Source organism: Engystomops pustulosus, chromosome 4 (assembly GCF_040894005.1).
Source record: "Engystomops pustulosus chromosome 4, aEngPut4.maternal, whole genome shotgun sequence".
Lineage (NCBI taxonomy): Eukaryota > Metazoa > Chordata > Amphibia > Anura > Leptodactylidae > Engystomops > Engystomops pustulosus.
Genome location: NC_092414.1, coordinates 89,924,963 through 89,933,297, shown reverse-complemented (window position 1 = coordinate 89,933,297; position 8,335 = coordinate 89,924,963). Strand labels below are relative to the sequence as shown.

Here is an 8,335-nt window from a genome sequence, read left to right as displayed (position 1 = left end):
CCGCAGCCTAAGTTCTGGTGAAATCCCCAACCACTATAGTAGTGGACTCCAGCACCACAGGGAGGCCCATTCTAATGAAGACAATGTCCTCCGCCCAATTCCATAACATTGAGGGGCCACTCAAAGAAAGGGACAGTCGAGCCGGAGCTGCAGACGGTTGTCTTCATCCTGTACTACATATTATATTTTGGTCTAGTCCACTACACAAAGTAAAAATTTATAATTTAGCAAAATGTTTTTAAATCTGGGAGCACATCTAATTCAATAAACCTTTTTAGTCAAATATTGTTGTAAATACAGTTCGCCCCTAAGGTGCTATTTCACCGTGTCCACTACAACCGTTAGGTCGTGGTCACACGTTCCGCTAGCGTTATGTTCATAATGAGACGTTAGCACACAAGGGACTGGCCTTGGCTCAATCGCACATGAGTTTCTAGGGAACGCATACGATTGTTAACCAGGCCCGGGTGTTTTGTATTGTTCAAATGCAAGACACTGGGGTATGGTTATCGATCGCATGCATTTCCCACGAAAAGCATATACGATTGGGCCACGATTGTGGGCTAGCGCCGAATTATGAACGAAACATAATTCGGAACGTGTGACCGCAGCCTAAGTTCTGGTGAAATCCCCAACCACTATAGTAGTGGACTCCAGCACCACAGGGAGGCCCATTCTAATGAAGACAATGTCCTCCGCCCAATTCCATAACATTGAGGGGCCACTCAAAGAAAGGGGCAGTCGAGCCGGAGCTGCAGACGGTTGTCTTCATCCTGTACTACATATTATATTTTGGTCTAGTCCACTGCACAAAGTAAAAATGTATAATTTAGCAAAATGTTCTTAAATCTGGGAGCACATCTAATTCAATAAACCTTTTTAGTCAAATATTGTTGTAAATACAGTTCGCCCCTAAGGTGCTATTTCACCGTGTCCACTACAACCGTTAGGTCGTGGTCACACATTCCGCTAGCGTTATGTTCATATTGAGACGTTAGCACACAAGGGACTGGCCTTGGCTCAATCGCACATGAGTTTCTAGGGAACGCATAGGATTGTTAACCAGGCCCGGGTGTTTTGTATTGTTCAAATGCAAGACACCGGGGTATGGTTATCGATCGCATGCATTTCCCACAAAAAGCATATACGATTGGGCCATGATTGTGTGCTAGCGCCGAATTATGAACGAAACATAATTCGGAACGTGTGACCGCAGCCTAAGTTCTGGTGAAATCCCCAACCACTATAGTAGTGGACTCCAGCACCACAGGGAGGCCCATTCTAATGAAGACAATGTCCTCCGCCCAATTCCATAACATTGAGGGGCCACTCAAAGAAAGGGGCAGTCGAGCCGGAGCTGCAGACGGTTGTCTTCATCCTGTACTACAGATTATATTTTTGTATAGTACATTACTCAATGTAAGAACTAATTATCTAGCATAACGTTTCTAAACATGTGGACTTAACTAAATTAACATTTTAGTCATCTTTGTAAATACATCTTAAATTTTTGGTTTAATCCCCTGTAAGATGTATTTCCTGAATAAACATTTGTTGGAATAAAGGCACTATCCGGCACTATCAGTGCAGTGATATGTTTTTGACCCCCAACAAGTAGACATTGATGGCCTATTCATCATATGTAAGGTTATTAATGTTCAGATCTGGAAAACTTCTTTAAATAACAATTTATCTGCTATGTAAGAATGTTGTCAAATAAAACCATTGAACATGTACCAGATCCACCAGGTAATCTACAAAACTAACAATATATAGAGCGATTCTCAGGTGCAAGAGCTCTGCCACCTCCATCCTGAATACACCTGAAGCCCAACTCTCTTTGGCCTTTCCCTGCTTTTCCATCTTTTTTTTCAAACCAGACACCATCATCTAGTGAATGTTGATGTGAGGTGAAAAAGGAGAAGGGAAACTGTAAAACTTTGTCAGGGAAATAACTAAAGCACAGTGTGGGCATATCCCACTTAAATGCCACACACTGTGGTTCTGATGAATATGGGTTTCAGATCATTCTCAAGGAGGAGATGGCACAACCAGCAGCTGAGGACACCTTGCTAAAAGGGCATAATTTAAGTAGGGTAATCTCTAATAAATACTTATGTCTTTTGCTTTCATCACCATTGAGTGGAGAAGCATTACTGCACAATTTGAGTCCTTCGTTTCCTTTGTGTCCATTGCAGAGGCTCATGAGTCCGACTTCAAGAGTGTAGAACTCTGTCTGAGGATCACGTTGAGAGGTTTGCAGGTCTTCAGTGATGAGGGGAGTCTTGAAGGTCTTGTGCAGGTAGGTCTTCAGTGATGAGGGGAGTCTTGAAGGTCTTTGTGCAGGTCTTCTGTGATGAAGGGAGTCTTGAAGGTCTTGTGCAGGGCAGGTCTTCAGTGATGAGGGGACTCTTGAAGATGTAGTGCAGGTCTTCAGCGATGAGTGTAGTCTAGAAGATCATGTATGGTTTCAGTGATATAAGTAGCTTTCTTCACATGGGAGGATTCTGGAAACTCTTCTTTCATACTTTACAGCATATTGTAGCACAGGGCAACGGCAAATATCTGTGAATGAATTATAAGATCTAAACTTTTGCGTTTCATGGGAAACATATATGCGTTTTGGGCAAACCCCCTCCCACACTTGCAGCACCGCACTGTTCCATACACAGGAAAAAGAAAGGACATGTCCCATCTTTCCCAGTGTTACAGCTCATAAGCCATGCATTGCTATGGAGAGGGAAGGGGTCACTGGACGTTTGTGTAAATACATCCTAAGGCTACATTCACACAATGTATGCTCGCCGTACTACATCGGCGCTGCGGAGAGGAGCAGGGGATGAGCGCAGCTCACCCCTGTTCCTCTCCATAGGAATATACAGCGCACTGCGCCATATTACATAAAAAGATAGGACATGTCCTATCATTCTACGGGCTACGGAGCGGTACAGTGCTGCACATGTGCTGCACTGTACCACTCCCGTAAAGGGCCATGAGCCCATAGAAGTGTATGGGGGACGTATATATACACCGTATATACGTCCCCCATACGTTCATGTGAATGTAGCCTTAGAAGGTATTATTACTACATGAGCATTACCATTACCTCCCACCATTTACACTCACAATTTCCCACTAATTGCTGGACTGCGACTGGACATCCCACCTGAGACTGTTTTACACTAAACTCTCCATAGATCTTTATAGATGGGTGAAAGAGTGCACCAAATTTCCCTTTATAGGTGCTGTACAGGGTCACGTCGAGATGAGTCTGTATAGCTGCTAGTGCTGCTGTAATGTGGAAGTTGTAACCAGTGAGCAAAGATGTCCTAACATACAGGTCAGTATCAAAATACTCACTGCATCTCACTGCTCTATCTTGTTCCTCATTGGTTGGTTCCAAGTGATTGTGACTTCATCATTTTGCTCTTCACTGGCCAATATCAGTGGCTGCATAATCTTATGTCTGATTGGTTGGTTCCAGGTGATTGTGACCTCATAATCTTGCTTCAGACTGGGCAACATCAGTTGAATTTGGCTAATATTTTATTTTATAAAAAGCTGTAAGAAAATGAAAACTGAGTTCTGATTGGTTGTCATAGGCAACTAGAACAGTTCTAGAACACTTTTGATAAATCTCCCCCATTGACTACAGAGGGGATATGTCTGCTGCACGGTTATTTTCTATATCAAACTTGTCAGTGAAGCATTTAGTGGTAAATAACATCAAAATACAGTCATTTATGTTAAAGTTTGTAGTCTGGTACCTTCAAAAGCCCAGTCCTATGTCGGCTTTACCGGGATTGTACACCTAACCAACAGGCCATACAGACACCAGGACATTATCCCTACCCTATCAACACCTATGGCAAAGAGACTGCGTTCTTAACCATTTCTCCACCAGTAGCAGCTGAGCTGTGTCCTGTCCCACATATGTAGCAGCAGTGTCCCACTATAATCCCTCCTTCTAATGGCTTCCTAAGAACAGAAAAAGCTTCTTTACAAAGACAAAAAATTATCACTGACCTCTGAGTCTGAAGTATTTTCGCTTATTAGCTGATGTCTTCTCTGTCCCTTTCTGTTGCTCCACTAGACATTTTCTGGACTTCGGGTCATCAGGTCATCGGGTCATCGGGTCTTCAAGCTTTAACACCACTGGCTGGACTGAACCTGCTGCTTGTGTGCACTGGCTTTTATACCCAGTGGGCGGGGCTGCTCTATCTTGCTCCTGATTGGTTAGTTCAAGGGGATTGTGACTTCATTATCCGGCTCCTCATTGGTCAATATCAGTAGAATGTGGCTGCATAATCTTGCTTCTGATTGGTTGGTTCTAGGTGATTGTGACTTCATAATCTTCAAATGCTACCAGTTATTTTAATATGAAGCCTTTCAGTGAAGCATTTAGTGATAAAAAATATCAAAATAAAGGCATTTCTGTTAAAGGGGTTTTCACATCAAGCAAGTTAGGCCCTATCTACAGGATAGGGCCTAACATGCTGATCGGTGGGGGTCTCAGTAATGAGATCCCCACAGATCACGAGAATGGAGGTCTGACAGGGTCCCAGGTACCTCCAACAGACGGCCGCGCATGTCATGCGGCCGATAATGGACCTGTTCCCAGGGGTTTGCGTGTTTATAAAGAACCAGCACAATATAAAGATGACCCATTATTCATCGAGGAGTGGAGAAAACGGCATCTACGACATTCCATTGATGTCATGCAATTGGTGTTAGCCAGGAATAGAAAAGAATACGAGGTGGTTACCACTGAGCTTTGCAAGGCTAAAATTTAATTTAGATCATGCCTTTCAGATAGCCAATCTCAGGTGTTCTTTAAAAAGTTAAAGAAAAAATTGTTGCTGACCCAGATGGAAGTGAAAAACAGAAAGACAGACAGATTCTTGCGGGATAAACAAGACTTTGATGAACGCCACATCTCTGATTGGCAAGCACAGAATGGCCTTAATAATAAAAGGAAAGGAGAAGGACGCAAGAGATCAGCTAAGAGAAAGACCAATACAGACTTTTGGACTAGCCTTTCGGACGAGGCGGGAGCCAACGCTAAAGAAGTTTCCAACACTTCTGAAGCTCCAGCCCCTTTAGGAGACGCACACGGTGGGGCAGGTCAAGGAGGTCGAAGAAGAAAATGAAGTATGAAACGGAAGCAGGTTTCCTGGTGGTAGGAAACGCAGGGGACATGTGTACTAATCGAACTGTGGTCAACCTTACTAATACTCCCCTTGACGCTGATGTATTGTCTTTACTGGCAAAAGGCTTGAATTATGCTATGTCCAGTACATTTCATCTCACGAACTTTGAAATAGACATGTTTAAAGCATCACGTAAATTGAATTTGCACAGATTTTTTCATGATAAACGTATACCCAATAGATCTGGGGAAATCCTGAGTACCATAGGTTATCTGGGTTTCAGTCCTCCAACTACCATCTATGGGGTTTGATGCAGGATTCTGAAGTTACCAATGCCGATAAGTTACCAATGCCGATAACGATAATGTTTCGGTTGAGGATTTCAGGGGGGGGAGGCCATTTTCCTCACAACTCATTGGCTTGGGTGACGCTTTACATTTATACACAATTTGGCTTTGGCTGATTTCATGTTATTGCTAATTTTGGGTATTGCTGACTTGCAGTCAGAGCTACTTTTGGCACTTTATCTGCACTTTGTCCATATTGTCATATAGCCATATTGTTAGGCAGTGATGAGAAGAACACACTGGGGCTCATTTACTAAGGGTCCACGGGACCGCAAGTCTGTTGGGTTTCCCAAATTTTTCCGATGTGCGCCGAATTGCCCTGGATTCTTGGCGCATCTGCGCCGGCATGCATGCAACAGAAATCGGGGGGCGTGGCCATCAGGCAACCCGACTGACAAACCGCAGAATTTAAAAAAAGAATTGTGTCGCAAGACACGCACTCACATACAAGGAAGAAGCAGGTGAACTCCGGTGGACCTCGGCGCAGAAGCGACGGATGCAGGAACTCGGGCGCACAAGCTTGACCCGACTCGTCGGACAACGCACCGCAGGATCGCGACTGGACCGGGTAAGTAAATCTGCAACACTGTGTTATTTCCACAGTGAGTCTGAGGGGCACAAAGGGGTGTGCCGTGTGTTTAGGTGTTTTTAATGTATAACAATAAAATTCTTTGATTGTATCTGCTTTGCATTGTATTTGGTACATGACACTGGCCTGGTTGTTTTTGTTTGATATATGTTAATTCCAGTATACTTACCACTAGTATATAGTCATTAGTGAGATGCTATCATCAGTTACAGATTCCTCAAGGCGCACAGTGACTTAATAATAAAACCGGCCAACAAGGGTGGGAATGTTTAGACCGTAACCCTACTGAAAATTTTCAGCACGTTTACAGACACTATTGAGACATAGGGGCTTATTTACTAAGGGTCACGTGGCCGTATTTCCATCGGGTTTTCCAAAGTTTTTGGGAATCACGCCACTGGGACTGGTATTTAGCAGGCGATTGTGTCGCACACAATCGGATTTAGTCACAATCACGCCGGCTTTCATGTGTTTTTGTGTTCATGAGACACAAAACGGGGGGCGGGCCGCTGGACGATCTGACAGATTTGGAAGATCCGACGATCGGACAAACCATGGGATTTAACTTAAAAATTGTGTCGAAAGCCATGCATTAACATAGACCGGGAGGAAGATGATGGACTCCGGTGGACCTGATCGGGGAAGCGACACATTCAGCAAATCGAGCACACAATCTTTTTAAATCCCGCCACACTGCATTATTTTCAGAAGAATGCACTTCAGGTGAACTTCTATGCCAGGTAAGTAAATGTGCCCATTAATGTTGAGAATGGTATTCTCTCAAAAAAGATAGCTGAACGCCTTTTTCCAAAAAGCCCCACATACCCTGTCTGGTATTTTCTCCCAAAAATACTTAAAACCTTCCATAACCCACCGGCCGCCCAATTGTGGCCGGCATGGGCTCAATCACAGAACCCATTTCCCAATACATAGATTGGCTTTTATGTCCCCTGTTGGCTGATAATCCATCTTACTTAAAAGACACCACCTCTTTTTTAATGGCCATTAAGGACTTGGCATGGCAAGACAGCTTTCACCTCATCTCCATAGATGTAGAGAGTCTGTACTCCCGCAGTCCCCCGCCTTCCCCTGGTCCTGCCTGCCTGCCTTCCCCTGGTCCTGCCTGCCCGCCTTCCCGTGGTCCCTACCTTGGCTGCCACCGTGGGCCTAGTCGCACCCGTGTGGCTAAGGTTGTTATCTCCCGCGGTGGTCAAGGGAGTCCACTTACTTAGTCCTAAGGGACTATTCCCCCTGAGACTGTGACAGTGATAATACTGCCAAGAAGAAGGAAGGGAAAAAAGTTCTTTGGTCCAAAAAAAATTAGCGTCCTCTGAAACCAAGTATGGAGGAAACGCTACTAAAGTATTCAAAGCCTCAACTATTACTCCAACTACTCATACAACTAACCTTAATATATTACCAAGGAACACAGCCTTTTACACCAATAAAACATCAGTTCTATAAGGCCTCATGTAGACAACTGTATATGGCGACTGAGAACTGGCTTGTGTTATACACAGCCACAGTGTGCTGAGTACACTGTGGGGCACATTTACTTACCTGTTCCATGGAGTTCCCCGAAAGTGCATTGTCCGTCGATAATGCACTCTGCCGCGATTCACTAAGATCATGCCCCCGATATCCTACACATGTGACACAGACTTAATGCCCTGCGCCGAAGCAGCTTCAGCTATAAAGTTTAAAAAGTGTTTTAAACCGCGATACAGCGGTTTAAAACACTAACAAAAATAAGCTCCGGCACCAGCTCACCCTGAGCTGGTGCTCAGTATTTCCTTCTTACACCTGCCACTTCAAGTGGTAGGTTTCCTTTAAGGCATATGGACTCTACAGGTTCCAAGTTCAAATCCCACTCAGGTTAAAAAAAATTTATTATTGAGAAGATGATTTTTATTAATATAATATGGTAAAATTTTGGGGCATGACCAGGGAGTGATTGGGGGTGTGTGATAGGGACACCCCTATAACACTGCCGGCTACAGACACCCCTATAACATTGACGGCTACAGACACCCCAATAACACTGCCATCTACAGACACCCCAATAACACTGCCATCTACAGACACCCCATAACACTGCCATCTACAGAAACCCCTTTAACACTGCCGGCTACAGAGACCCCCATATCACTGCCATCTACGGACACCCCTATAACACTGCTGGCTACAGACAAACATCACCTAACCTCCAGCCAATTTGTTTTGTTATCCAGCCCAAAACAATATGGTGT

The 8,335-nt window shown here is 44.2% G+C and overlaps 1 long non-coding RNA gene across 1 annotated transcript; it reads right to left on the bottom strand.

Annotated features, from left to right (window-relative positions):
- Positions 1-1,260: 1,260 nt before the first annotated feature.
- LOC140129037 (uncharacterized) lies at positions 1,261-4,223 on the bottom strand. The gene is made up of 3 exons (XR_011855265.1): positions 4,027-4,223; positions 3,361-3,561; positions 1,261-2,565 (listed from the first exon to the last, which is right to left on the bottom strand). It is a non-coding gene; the product is annotated as an uncharacterized lncRNA (long non-coding RNA).
- Positions 4,224-8,335: the final 4,112 nt, after the last annotated feature.